The sequence below is a fragment of the Erinaceus europaeus genome, chromosome X (assembly GCF_950295315.1).
Source record: "Erinaceus europaeus chromosome X, mEriEur2.1, whole genome shotgun sequence".
Taxonomy (NCBI): Eukaryota; Metazoa; Chordata; class Mammalia; order Eulipotyphla; family Erinaceidae; genus Erinaceus; species Erinaceus europaeus.
In genome coordinates, this window is record NC_080185.1 from 42,613,762 (window position 1) to 42,627,628 (window position 13,867).

The 13,867-nt window shown below is 44.3% G+C and overlaps 1 long non-coding RNA gene across 1 annotated transcript in view; it reads left to right on the forward strand.

The window, feature by feature from the left end:
- The first annotated feature begins 78 nt into the window (after positions 1–78).
- The window catches only part of LOC132535769 (uncharacterized), a 32,479-nt gene continuing 18,690 nt past the window's right edge, over positions 79–13,867 (forward strand). Inside the window, exon 1 of the long non-coding RNA XR_009547467.1 lies at positions 79–866. This is a non-coding gene — a long non-coding RNA (uncharacterized LOC132535769). The remainder of the gene's footprint in view (positions 867–13,867) is intronic.

Consider the following 13,867-nt stretch of genomic DNA (forward strand, 5'->3'; position numbering starts at 1 on the left):
TGGCCACGCCTCCTTTGTGACCACACCTTCCCCAGGTCCCAGAAGCGCCGCTCTCAGGCCTTGCCTCGTCCATGGCCACGCCCCATCTCCGACCACGCCCTTCACAGGCCGCCACGGCAAGCCCCCTCGTTAGCCATGTCCACCTCTGACCACGCCTCCGTCTGGCCCCCAGTTGGTTCAAGTCCCCCCAAAACCCAGCTCCAGCCTTGCAGCTTCCTCCCACCTCAAGCCCAATTTCCTTTCCCCAGGCGGCGACAGCAGGGAGCCCACTCCTCCCGCTGTACCTGCGAGGTTCTGACCTCACGCCGGCTTCACGATGACCCCTCGCCCAGCCTTCCTCCACTCCCCCCACCCCAGTTGCTCCACGCTCCACTACACATTCGGGGAGCCTGGGCCCCTCCGCCACCTGTTGCGTGCCAGACGCTTAGGCCATGGCTCCTGTTGCGTGCAGGCTGCTCCCGGCCTGCCATTCCGCAGGCTCAGGGCTCTCCGGGAATCTCTTGGGACCCAGAGTCTGCCAGTCTGTCTATCTCTATCCAGGAAACCCTCTCCACCAGCTCTTTCTCCACCTTGAGAACCTTCTTTCTAGTCATTATCCCTGAAGCCTCTGCTCTCATCCCCACCCCCCAGCCCCCACCCCCAGATGCGCTGAGGCGGACATCCCCGGGATGTCTAAAGCCACTGGCCCTCATCTGCACAACTCTCCACACTAGCTGGGGAAGTCGATCGGATGGCCCGGATTTCCTCTGCATTCCTTCTCGAAAATCGAGACCCTTTGGCAATCACTGGCTTGTGCGGGCCCCCAAGACATCATCAGCAAGCAATGCTTTGCTGTGCACGGCCTTTTCCCGGATCGATCCCCAATAGTGAGCAAAGTTTCTTTATGCTACAGCACTCTTCTATTCGAAGTCTCACGAACCGCACTTGGCGGTCGCCATAAGCCTCGTGGCCGGCGAGACGGCTCCCCTCCCTTCCCAGGTATACTGCAGGGCCTTTCTGTGCTGGCCTGAGCTGGCCTGAAGGTGGGCGGTGGGGGGTAGGTTTTCTCTGTCCCTTAAGAGTTCTCATCTGCCCGCCCTCTTCATTGTGCCCGGGGAAGGGAGCGGAAGAAAGGATGGGGTGGGAGAGAAATAATTAAAACCAAGCCAGGATTACATCTGCTGCCCACAGCTGTACTTTTCCATCGAGGGTTCTGTCTGATTGCACACAATTGACTCCCCCTCTCAACACAGGAGAATTGAGAGAAATGGTTTCTTACCTCAGAATTCTAAAATTTTCTGGCACAAACAACTTCCTCTCCCCCTCCCCAGCCAATTTCTTAAATCATTTAAAAGTGCCCAGGAACAGAGCAATCTTTAGTGGAACCCACACATTTTTTTTTCTCTCACAGATCTAAATTTAGGATTAGCTGAAATGGCTCGTCCAGATCTTTTGTCAAACCCCTTTGATTTAATCAAGGGGAAACAGGCTCAGATGGAGTACACTCTGCTGTAGTTAGAAAGTAGTTATCTTTTCTTTTTCAAATAAAAGTGTATGACCAAGACATTAAAACAAAAAAATCTTATGAACAATATCTTTACCTGCAACGAATCCAACAAGGGCTGGTATTTTTCCCCTAAAGGTTTATGTACTCACTTACGTACTGCTTAATTTTGTGTTTTATTTTTATTTACTTATTGATGAGAAAGGAGAGAGATAGAGATAGAGGGAGATCCAGAGCATCACTCTGGCACATGCAATGCCAAGGACCTAACTGACGACCTCATGCTTGAAAGTCTGATCCTTGAGAAAGACCCAGAGCATCCCTCTGGCATAGAGGATGATGGGTACTGAACTCAGGACCTCACAATGCAAGACCTGTGCTCTACCACTGAGCCACCTCCCCAGTCACAATGGTTAATGTCTTTTTAAAATATTTTATTTTGTCTATTCGACAGAGACAGGAAAAATCAAGCAGGAAGGGGGAGATAAAGAAGGAGTGAAATAGACACCTGCCACACTGCTTCACCACTTGCAAAGCTCATCCCCCCCCCACAGGTGAAGACTGGGGAGGGGGTGAACCTGGGTTCTTGTACATCATAGCATGTGCTTTCAACCAGGGGAGCTAACACCCTTTGGTATCTTTTTTAGGGACATTTCATTTCATTTTATTTTATTGCCACCAGCATTATTCCTGAAGCTCAGTGCCTGCTCGATGAATCCACCACTCCTAATAACCATTTTCTCTTCTCATTTTTTCCTTTTTGATTTGATAGGAGAGAGGGAAATTGAGAGAAGGGAGAGACAGGGAGGGAGGAGAGGAGGGAGGTAGAGAGAGAGGCAGACAGACAGACACTGACTTCTAGCCCTGCTTCACTGCCCTTGAAGCTTTCCCCTGCAGGTGGGGAGCAGGGGTCTGATCCTGATTTCTTTTTTTTCCCTTTTTTTAAAATAAAAAATTATTATTATTTTAAGTATTTATTTGCCTTTTGTTGCCCTTGTTGTTTTTCATTGTTGTTGGAGTTATTATTGTTGTTGTTATTGATGTCATCATTGTTAGATAGGACAGAGAGAAATGGAGAGAGGAGGGGAAGACAGAGAGGGGGAGAGAAAGACAGACACCTGCAGACCTGCTTCACTGCCTGTGAAGTGACTCCCCTGCAGGTGGGGAGCTGGGGGCTCGAACCAGGATCCTTATGCCAGTCCTTGCACATTGCACTGCCTGCACTTAACCAGCTGCACTACTGCCCGACTCCCAAAATTTATTATATTATTATTAATATTCCCTTTTGTTGTCATTGTTGTTTTTATTGTTGTTGTAGTTATTATTGCTGTTGTATTGATGCTGTCTGTGTTGGATAGGACAGAGAGAAATGGAGAGAGGAGGGAAAGACAGAGGAGGAGAGAAAGATAGACACCTGCAGACCTGCTTCACTGCCTGTGAAGCGACTCCCCTGCAGGTGGGGAGCCGGGGGCTTGAACCAGGATCCTTACGCTGGTCCTTGCATTTTGCGCCACCTGTGCTTAACCTGCTGTGCCGCCTGAGTCCCCTGATCCTGGTTTCTTGCACATGGTAACATGTGCATTCAAATGGATACAGCCCCCCTCTGTCTCCCCAAGGAACTCATTCTCATTGATAAGAAAATCCTTAAAGATCTAATCAATAAAAGAACAAAAATAGGAATAGGTTGCTCAGTCAAGAAGGGATACAGTAAGTTAATAAGCATATGAAAAATGGTCAAGGGGCCAGACGGTGGCACACCTGGTTAAACACACACATTACAGTGCACAAGAACCCTGGGTTCAAGCCCCCAGTCTCCATCTGCAGGAGGGAAGCTTCATGAGTGGTGAAGCAGGGCTGAAGGTGTCTCTTTGTCTCTCTTCCTCTCTATCTCTCCTACCTCTCAATTTCTCTTTGTTCAGTAAATAAATAAACATTAAAAATATTTGAGGGTGCCAGGGGTAGCACAGTGGTTTAAGCACTCATGGCACAAAGCGTAAGGACCAGCTTAAGGATCCCGGTTCAAGCCCCTGGCTCCCCACCTGCAGGGGATTTGCTTCACAGGCGGTGAAGCAGGTCTGCAGGTGTCTGTCTTTCTCTCCCGCTCTGTCTTCCCCTCCTCTCTCCATTTCTCTCTGTCCTATCCAACAACAATGACATCAGTCATAACTACAATAATAATAACAGTAAAAAAAACACAAGAGCAACAAAAGGGGAAAAAAAAAGCCTCCGGCAGCAGTGGATTCATAGTGTAGGTACCGAGCCCCAGCGATAACCCTGGAGGCAAAAAAAAAAATTATGTTCAGTATTGATAGCAGCAAACAGGAAGGTACTATTGTCTTATAGGAAAGATGGGAGCAAGGAGGGGGCTTACTCAGTAGAGCATGCCATGTTCAAGGAAATGGTTCAAACCCACCCTCTACCGTCCCATGGGAACACCTGTAGGAGGGAGGTGTGTGGTTCTACAGTGTCTATTCTCTCTCTCTCTTTGCCTCTTTCCCGAAAAGAAGTCCAAAAATAATATATTTTAAAAATACATAATAATATACAACTGTTGGTAAGGAAAACAAAGGTAATTTAAAACAGTGCAAGGACCCGTGTAGGCAAGGACCAGCGTAAAGATCCCAGTTCGAGCCCCCTGGCTCCCCCCACAAGCAGTGAAGCAGGTCTGCAGGTGTCTATCTTTCTCTCCCCCTCTGTCATCCTCTCATCTCTCCATTTCTCTCTGTCCTATCCAAAAACGACATCAACAACAGTAATAATAATAACTACAACAATAAAAAACAACAAGGGCAACAAAAGGGAATAAATAAATAAATATTTTAAAAACACATTTATTTATTTATTTTTTTAATTACCTGAGGAGGGCCTATGATTTGCCATGTCTGAAGCCCAGGTGCTAAGTCTGGGACCAGGAGGGGAAATTGGTGCTGTAGTCTTGGTCTCTCTCAATGAAAATATGTTGGCTTGTAAGCAGGGGATTATGCGTGTGCAAGACCCAGGGTAAAAAAGAAAGGAAGAAAGAAAGAAAAGAGAAAGTAGAGAAAGGAGAGAATGAAAGGAAGGAAGGAAGGAAGGAAGGAAGGAAGGAAGGAAGGAAGGAAGGAAGGAAAGAAGGAAGGAAGGGGAAAGAGGCCAGTGGTAGCACACCTGGTAAAGTGCACATGTTTTCAAGTGCACATGTGAAGGGACCCAGGTTCAAAACCCCAGATCCCACCAGCGTTGGGGGGGGGTGAGGGGAGCTTCATAAGTGGTGAAGCAGTGCTGTAGATTTCTCTCTCTCTCTCTTTCCCTTTCTCTCCTCTAATTCTGCCTTCCATCTCAGTTTTGCTCTGTTTCTATCCAATAAATTAAACAGATAAATAAATACATAAAGAAAAGTAAAAGGACATAAAACTAAAAGTAAAGAAAAGAAAGAAAAAAATTCACCTGAGTTGTGATAAAACTGTGAAATGGTGTCACAGTGTATGATGTAGCCTTCTAAGTATTGAGAAGAGAAAAACAGGATATAAAACTATATACGACCCTGGGTCTATACTCCCAGAGGGATAGAGAATGGGAAAGCTATCAGGGGAGGGGATGGGATATGGAGATCAGTGGCGGGAATTGTGTGGAGTTGTACCCCTCCTATCCTACGGTTTTGTTAATGTCTCCTTTCTTAAATAAAAAAAAAATTAAAAAAGAAAAAAAACTATATACAGTCTGGAATCAGCTACGTAAAAAGCTGCCAGAGAGGAATCCAGGAAGGATCGAAGGACACTACACTGGTGTGATACTCAGTGGTGTCATTTCTATAACACACACACACACACACACACACACACACACACACACACACACACACATACACACACACACACACACACACCATGCACCCACACAGACCTTATTTTGCAAGACTGGGGAATGTTTAAATATAATTGGATTTCCTTGGACTATTTCTTTCTCATAGAGAGTTCCAAATTAAAACAAAACAACAGTCCACAAGCTCCTTCCTAGATAACGCCTATTGGGATTTTTTTTAAAGCTTAATTAATTAACTAATTAATTAATTAATTAATTAATTTATATCAAAGCACTGCTCAGCTTTGGCTAACAATAGTGCTGGGGACTGAATCTTGGACCTGAGAGCTTCAGGTATGAAAGTCTTTTTGCAAAACCATTATATTATCTCCCCTACTCTTGTTTCAGGTTTTAAAATGCAGGAATGGGGAGACAGCATAACAATTCTACAAAAGAATTTTGTATCTGAGGCTCTGGGGTCCCAACTTCAATCCCCAGCACCACAATAAACCAGAACCGAGCAGTGCTCTAGTCTCCGTCTCTATCTTCTCTATGTATCACTCTCGTTAAATAAGTGATATATTTTTTAGAAACTTCAAACAATAGAAATATACAAAAAGTTAAGTCCATCTCCTCACCCCTGATCCTCCTCAAAGATAGCTGCTACTAAAAGGGGGACACAAAAAGAGGAAGACAATAAATAAAAAAGGGAGACATGGTCTGATACCTTTTTACACATGAAATACACACACACACACACACACACACACACACACACACACACACACACATACAAACTGTTCTTGAAAAGACAGTGTGGAATGGTGGTCATAAGGGCTGGAGAGTGGAGAGACAGAAGGGATGTGGTTTAATTAAGGGGTACACACCCTATTACCTGATGTTCTCACTCACAATATGGGATATAAAGAAATAAAGGAAAGGTGCTGACGAAACAACCCCTGATTGATCCCTGGATCTGGACCACAGAACTGAGGCGGCCAGAGAGGGTTGTATGTGGAGGGGACCTCAGTTTAAATGCTTTGATGGTGACTGTGACAACTGACTTTTGAAGAGGTGCAAAAAAACACTCATGAAACATACACTTGGATGAAAGTCCATTTCACCTCAGAAGCAGGTCTTCTCTCTTTTCTTGCTATCTTTTGCAGATAGAGTCAGGAATTGACAAGGAAAGGGTCTACAGAGAAGGAGAGAGAGAGAGAGAGAGAGAGAGAGAGAGAGAGAGAGAGATGCAGTCCTGCTTAAAAAATAATAATAGGGGGGTCGGGCGGTGGCGCAGTAGGTTAAGCGCATGTGGCGCAAAGCGCAGGGACCGGCGTAAGGATCCCGGTTCGAGCCCCCGGCTCCCCACCTGCAGGGGAGTCGCTTCACAGGCGGTGAAGCAGGTCTGCAGGTGTCTATCTTTCTCTCCCCTTCTCTGTCTTCCCCTCCTCTCTCCATTTCTCTCTGTCCTATCCAACAACGAATTGCGTCAACAAGGGCAATAATAATAACCACAACGAAGCTACAACAAGGGCAACAAAAGGGGGAAAAAATGGCCTCCAGGAGCGGTGGATTCATGGTGCAGGCACTGAGCCCAGCAATAACCCTGGAGGAGGAAGAAAAAAAATTTAAAAAATAATAATAATAGGTGTACCTTTTGACCATTATACTGCTCGGCTCTTGGTACTGGTGGTGTCTGGGACTGAACTGAGACTTTTCACATGCAAGGCCTGGGTATTAACCACTGCATATTTTCTCTATCCTACCCCATCCCCTAATCATTCTGTAACTTTAATTTTTATTATCTTTATTTATTTATTGGATAGAGACAGAAATTGAGAGGGAAGGGGGTGATAGGGAGAGAGACAGAGAGAGACCTGCAATACTGCTTCACCAATCACAAAGATTTTCCCCTGTAGGTGGGGTCCGGGGGCTCAAACCTAGGTCCTTGCACATTGTAACATGTGCACTCAACCAGGTGTGCCACCACCCACCCCCCAAATCATTTTGTCAAAGATTTTATTTATTTATGAGAGAGACACATAGAGATAGAAAGATAGATAGATAGATAGATAGATAGGGGTGAAAGACACTATCATTCTGGTATATGCAATGTTGAGGACTGATTTCAGGGGTTAGGGGGCGGATGAAAAAAGTCATCCTAGAGAGGTGAAGCCTCAGCAACCACCCAAAAGACAGAGAGTGATGGAGGGATATATATATATATGGAATCCTGAATTTTAAAAAAATATTTTGTTTATTTATTAATGAGAATGATAGGAGGAGAGAGAGAGAACCAGACAGCACACCGGTACATGTGCTGCTGGGGGTTGAACTCGGGACCTCATGCTTGAGAGTTCAGTGATCTATCGATTGTGTCACCTCCTGGATAACTGAAATCCTGAATTTTTTAATAGTATTTAAAAATTTGATTTTATTTTTATTTATTTATTCCCTTTTGTTGCCCTTGTTTTTTTTTAATTATTGTAGTTATTATTGTTGTCGTCATAGCTGTTGTTGTTGTTGGATAGGACAGAAAGAAATGAAGAAAGGTGGGGAAGACAGAGGGGGGAGACAAAGAGAGACACCTGCAGACCTGCTTCACTGCTTGTGAAGTGACTCCTTTGCAGGTGGGGAGCCAGGGGCTCGAACCGGGATCCTTAAGCCGGTCCTTGAGCTTTGCGCCACGTGCGCTTAACACGCTACACTATCACCCGACTCCCAAAATCCTGAATTTTTTTATGAGCCCTGCTGCTTTTTCTATGTTGACCCCTCACTCCACAGCTTTATATAATATGGTGGCTGGCACCAGGTGGTAGAGAACACACATTACTATGCATGAGGACCCAGGTTCAAGCTCCTGGACCCTGTCTGCAGTGAAGAAGCTTCAGTAGCTGTGGAGGAGTGTTGAAGGTCTCTCCTTCCCAGTCTCTCCCTCTATTAAAAGAAAAAAAAGCTGCCAAGAGCAGTGTATCCATTGTGTGGTCAGTGATAACCTGGTTGCAAAACCAACCAACCAACCAACCAAACTAGCAGTTCTGAAGTTCTCTGGAAAGGTCATCTCCAGAACAGGAAAGATGCATTTGTTGGGCTTTGAGCTTCAAGCCAGTTTCTAGCCATACACATGACCTAAGGACAATTTACTTCCAAGATGCCTGTGAAGTCTTTGACTGCAAACTTCCTGCCTCCTTTGAATGCTTTTCAAAGACTTCCATAAACTTTTCAAAGGAAAAGAAGAGAGAGAGAGAGAGAGAGGGAGGGAACCCAGCCATTGGCCAATTAGCTGTTAAATGTGTGGAAAATTATTCAACTGTACTAGTGATCAAATCAATTCAAAGAAGCATAGTAACAAGGTATAATTTCAGTGTTGGCAAACTTCCAGCAAGATAAACTTTCTTGACATTACACTGGCAAGAGTAAAATTGCTAGAAGGATCCATGTTGTTCTTTGATGAATTTCAAAACACTCCACCAGCCTATGTTCAGCATATAATAGGTGCTCAATAAATATTTGTTGAATTCAATCATACTGCAAGTGGGTAGAGGCTTTCTACAATTCTCTTTAACTGTCTGCCACAAGCACCTCAAATATGATTCATGATCCATGACCAAGCGATTTGACTTCCTGACATTTTTTTCCTCCCTAGAGAATTACTCAGAGTTGTCAATGGAAATGTTTATATTTTATTTCATTTTACTTTATCAGAGCACTGCTCAACTCTGGTTTATGGTGGTGCAAGGGATTAAACCTGGGACTTTGGAACCTCAAACATGAAAGTCTTTTTGCATATGCATTATGTTCTTCCCAGCCCTCCACTCTCAACTGAGATGTTTATAGAAAAATTACGGAGTCGGGTCGTAGCGGGTTAAGCGCACGTGGTGCAAAGTGCAAGGATCAGCGTAAGGATCCCTGTTTGAGCCCCCAGCACCCCACCTGCAGGGGAGTCGCTTCACAGGCGGTGAAGCAGGTCTGCAGGTGTCTGTCTAGCTTTCTCTCCCCCTCTCTGTCTTCCTCTCCTCTCTCCATTTTTCTCTGTCCTATCCACTGACAACAACAAGAATAACTACAACAATAAAACAAAAAGGGCAACAAAAAGGAGTAAATAAATAAATATTAAGAAAAAAGAAAATTTATGGGGGAGTCGGCGGTAGCGCAGAGGGTTAAGCACACGTGGCGTGAAGCGCAAGGACTGGTGTAAAGATCCCTGTTTGAGCTCTGGTTCCCCACCTGCAGGGGAGTCGCTTCACAAGCGGTGAAGCAGGTCTGCAGGTGTTTATCTCTCCTCCTCTCTGCCTTCCCCTCCTCTCTCCATTTTCTCTGTCCTATCTAACAATGACGACATCAATATAAGTAAAACAACAATGAAAAAAAAAAAGAAAAATTATGGTGGGGGCTAGGTGGTAGCACGCCTGGTTAAGCACACATACCACCATGAGCAAGGACCTGGTTCAAGACCCCACTCTCCACCTTCAGGGGGGATGCTTCACGTGGTGAAGCTGGTCTGGAGGTATGTATCTTTTTCTCTCACCCCCATCTGTCACTTCTCTCTCAATTTCTCTCTATCTAGTAAAAATTAGAGAGGAGAAAAGGGGAAAATGGTCACTGGGAGCAGCGGATTTGTAGTACAGGAACTGAGCCCCAGTGAAAATCTTGATGGAAAAAAAAAAAAAAAAGAAAAACCACCACCAGGCATGATCTATGGTAACAAACACCAGAAATCATGTAACTAGCCAAAGAAACACACCCTAGCTCACTCAGAGAAAGAGTCCAGTGTCCTTTCCACCTCAAAAGCCCAGTAGGATGCTCACTCCCCCTGCTACCCGCTTACCTTTAGGATTTTGTGACTCAGTTCCCATCCACATCCCTGAACAATCTACTCCAAACAAAAGGGCCTCCTATTGGCCCTGGGGGACAAAAAAGAACACAAAACCTCTATGTTCTGATTCAGCACCTCTGTACTTAGTGCTCCTTTTGCTGGCAACAGTGTGCACTCTACCTGGTGTGCCATCGATCATCCCCTCTGCTCCACTTGCTGGAATGTCCAGTTAGGCAGGCAGTCTTCTGGAGTTTTTCCCTTCCTATTTTATAATCTCAAAACATCTTCCCTCCACCTTGCCATCACTCTTCCTCCCAAGGTCATCACATTTCCTGTTTCCTGTCATTTGCTTACCTTTTCTTTTCTTTTTTTTTTTCTTCTTTTCTTTTTTTGCCTCCAGGGTTATTCCTGGGGCTCGGTACCTACACTACAAATCCACTGCTCCTGGTGGCCATTTTTCCCTATTTTGTCATTATTATTATTAATTATTATTGTCATTGCTGCTGTTGGATAGGACAGAGAGAAATCGAGAGAGGAGGGGAAGGCAGAGACGGGAAGAGAAAGCCACCTGCAGACCCGTTTTACCCGCTTGTGAAGTGACCCCCCTGCTGGTGGGGAGTTGGGGACTCAAACCGGATTCCTATGCCAGTCCTTGAACTTTGCACCATGTGCGCTTAACACGCCACACTAACGCCCGACCCCCCCTTACCTTTTCTCATTGTCTCCTCCAACTTGAGCCTAAGCCACATGAGAATAAAGAATGGGTTGACTGTTTTCTACTCATTTATTATTATTATTATTATTTATATTTTATTTATGTATGATTGGATAAAGACAGAGACAAATTGAAAGGGTCCTTGTGCACTGTATTGTGTGTGCTTAACCAGGTGCGCCACTGCTTGGCCCCCATTTTTTATTATTTACTCTTCATTTCTACTGGTGGTTTAATAGGGGTTGGCACGATAATAAGATGGCAGGGTTATAAAGTTTCACACCACACCCATCACCAAAGTTCTGTACCCCTCACCAATAACAACCATAGTTCTCTCAAAGTCTAAGAGACAGGTTGCTTATTTCTCCTTTTCCCTCCTGCTCCTCCTCTTCTTCTTCACAAGTTCATATGATTCAGCTATATATTTCTCACATGAGTGAGGCCATCTGGCGACTGTCTTTCACCTCTTTTCTTACTTCATTCAAGCATAATCACCTGCAGTTCTATTCATTCTACCCCAAAGGATACAATATCATCTAACTTTTACCTCTGCGTTCATAGCTGTATATCCACAATAGCCAGTGGGCGGGGACAGCCTAAATAGCTATTGAGAGATGACTGGATAAAGAAGTTATGAAATGTATACTCCATGTTATACTACTCTGCAATTTAAAAAGATGATATTGTGTCCTTCGGGACAAAATGAATGGAATTGGAGGTGATTAAGCTTGGTGAAATAAGTAAAGAGATGAAAGACAACGGCCAGATGGTTTCACTCATATATAGAATCTAGAGAACTGAGAAAACACAACCTCGCAAAAATATAAAAGTAAACAAACTATCTCTGGTGAGACAGTGGTTATTGTTGGGAGGATGGGGCACAGAATACTGGTGGTGGGTGCAGTATATATAGTTATACCCTGTAATCCTACAATCTTGCAAACCACTATTAATTACAAATAAAATGGCTTAAAATAAGTTATAGGAGATATACCTCAAGGAATATTGCATTGTGGTAAAAAAGATGATACTGTATGTATCATTTGGGAGAAAATGGTTTGGCTCATATGTGGAATCTAGAGAATAATCTCTTTCCTTCAGAGTTGGCTGTGCTGTACTTGGATGAGTATAGAAGGCATCTAGTAAGCACTCAGTAAATATTAGTGACCTTGAGTCAGTTTGAGTTGGAAGCCCATTGAAGAACTGGCGTAAGGATCCTGGTTCGAGCTCCTGGCTCCCCACCTGCAGGGGAGTCGCTTTGCAAGCAGTGAAGCAGGTCTGCAGGTGCCTGTCTTTCTCTCCCCTTCTCTGTCTTCCCTTCCTCTCTCCATTTCTCTCTGTCCTATCCAACAATGACGACATCAATAACAACAGCAATAATAACTATAACAATAAAGACAACAAGGGCAACAAAAGGGAATAAATAAGTAAATATTAAAAAAGAACTACTTAAAAAAATTACACACACACAGAGGAAACTCTGCAGGAGATGCACCCCGGATCAACCACAGCTATCTCTGACTTGTGAGGTGATGGGTAACCTTGTGTTCTTTCTTCGTCCAATGGATCTAAATCATTTATTTATTAATTTGGGGCTTAATAGTTTACAGTAAATACAGATGTTGGTACATTGGTAAAATTCTCAATTTTCTGCAAAACACTCCCACCTCAAGCCTAGGTCCTCCCCCACCATCATTAAAAATTTTTTTTTTCATTATTTATTGGCTAGAGACAGCCAGAAATCAAGAGGGAAGGGGGTGATGGAGAGGGAGAGAGACAGAGAGACACCTGTAGCACTGCTTCACCACTTGCAAATCTTTCCCCCTGCAGGTGGAGACCAGGGGCTTGAACCTGGGTCCTTGCGTATTGTAATACGCTCAAGCAGGTGTGCCACCAGCTGGCCATCCGCCACCATTAATTTTTTTTTTTTTTTTTAACGATTGTACAAAGTAACATGGTCAGTGATAGATGTCATGCACAGCAGCCTCCCTGACAGGCTGGGCCATAGCCCCTCTGTGTGTAGTAGGTGAACTCATTCAAATTTGTGGCATCATACCATATGATGTTTGAATGGTGAGTTGTCTTTCTGAGAAGGTACCCCCATCATGAGACACACTGACTGTACAAAGTTCAGACTTTAAAAATATATATGTTTATATATTGGATAGAGACAGTCAGAAATCAAGAGGGAAGGGGAAGATAGAGAGGAAGAGAGACAGAGACACCTGCAACATTGCTTTATCATGCATAAAGCTTTCTCCCTGCAGGTGGGGACCAGGGGCTGGAACCTGAGTTCTTGTGCATTGTAACATATGCACTCAGCCAGGTGTGCCACCACCTGGCCCCACAAAGCTCAGACTTTTGAAGAATAACTCAAATTCCAGAGGGCTTAGGTGGTCCAGTAGAGCATATATGCTACCATGAACAGGACCTGGGTTCAAGCCCTGTCTCCACCTGCAGGGAGGAAGCTTCATGAGTAATGAAGCAGTGCTTCAAGTCTCTCTGTCTCTCTCTTCTTCCCTCCTTCCCTCCCTCCCTCCCTCCCTCTTTCCTTCCCTCTCAAATTTTTTCTGTCTCTTTCCAAAATAATTTAAAAAAATGTTTTAAAGGAACCCAAAGTCCAACATTACCGGTGATGTTCTGAATAATAGAATCATGTGGAGTCTATTTATTACCATTTCTTTTCCATTTCTTATACCAGAGGAGGAAACACTTGGTAATGAGATTTTCATTTCATTTCATTTTTGTCACCAGGGTTATTGCTGGGGCTCGGTGTCAGCATTGCAAATCTACCACTCCTGGTGGACTCTTTTCTTTCTAATTTTTTTATATGATAGGCTAGAGAGAAATTAGAGGGGAGGGTGACATAAAGAGAGGGGGGAGAGAGAGAGAGAAGGAAAGAGAAAGAGAGACACCCGCAGAGCTGCTTCACCATTTGTGAAATATCCCCCCTGAAGTGGGGAGTTGGGACTCAAACCCCGGGTCCTTGCACATGACATTGTGTGTCCTCAACCAGGTGTAACACTTTTAGTAATGAGATTTTAAGAAGAACCAAAATGATCACCATTCGACCAAC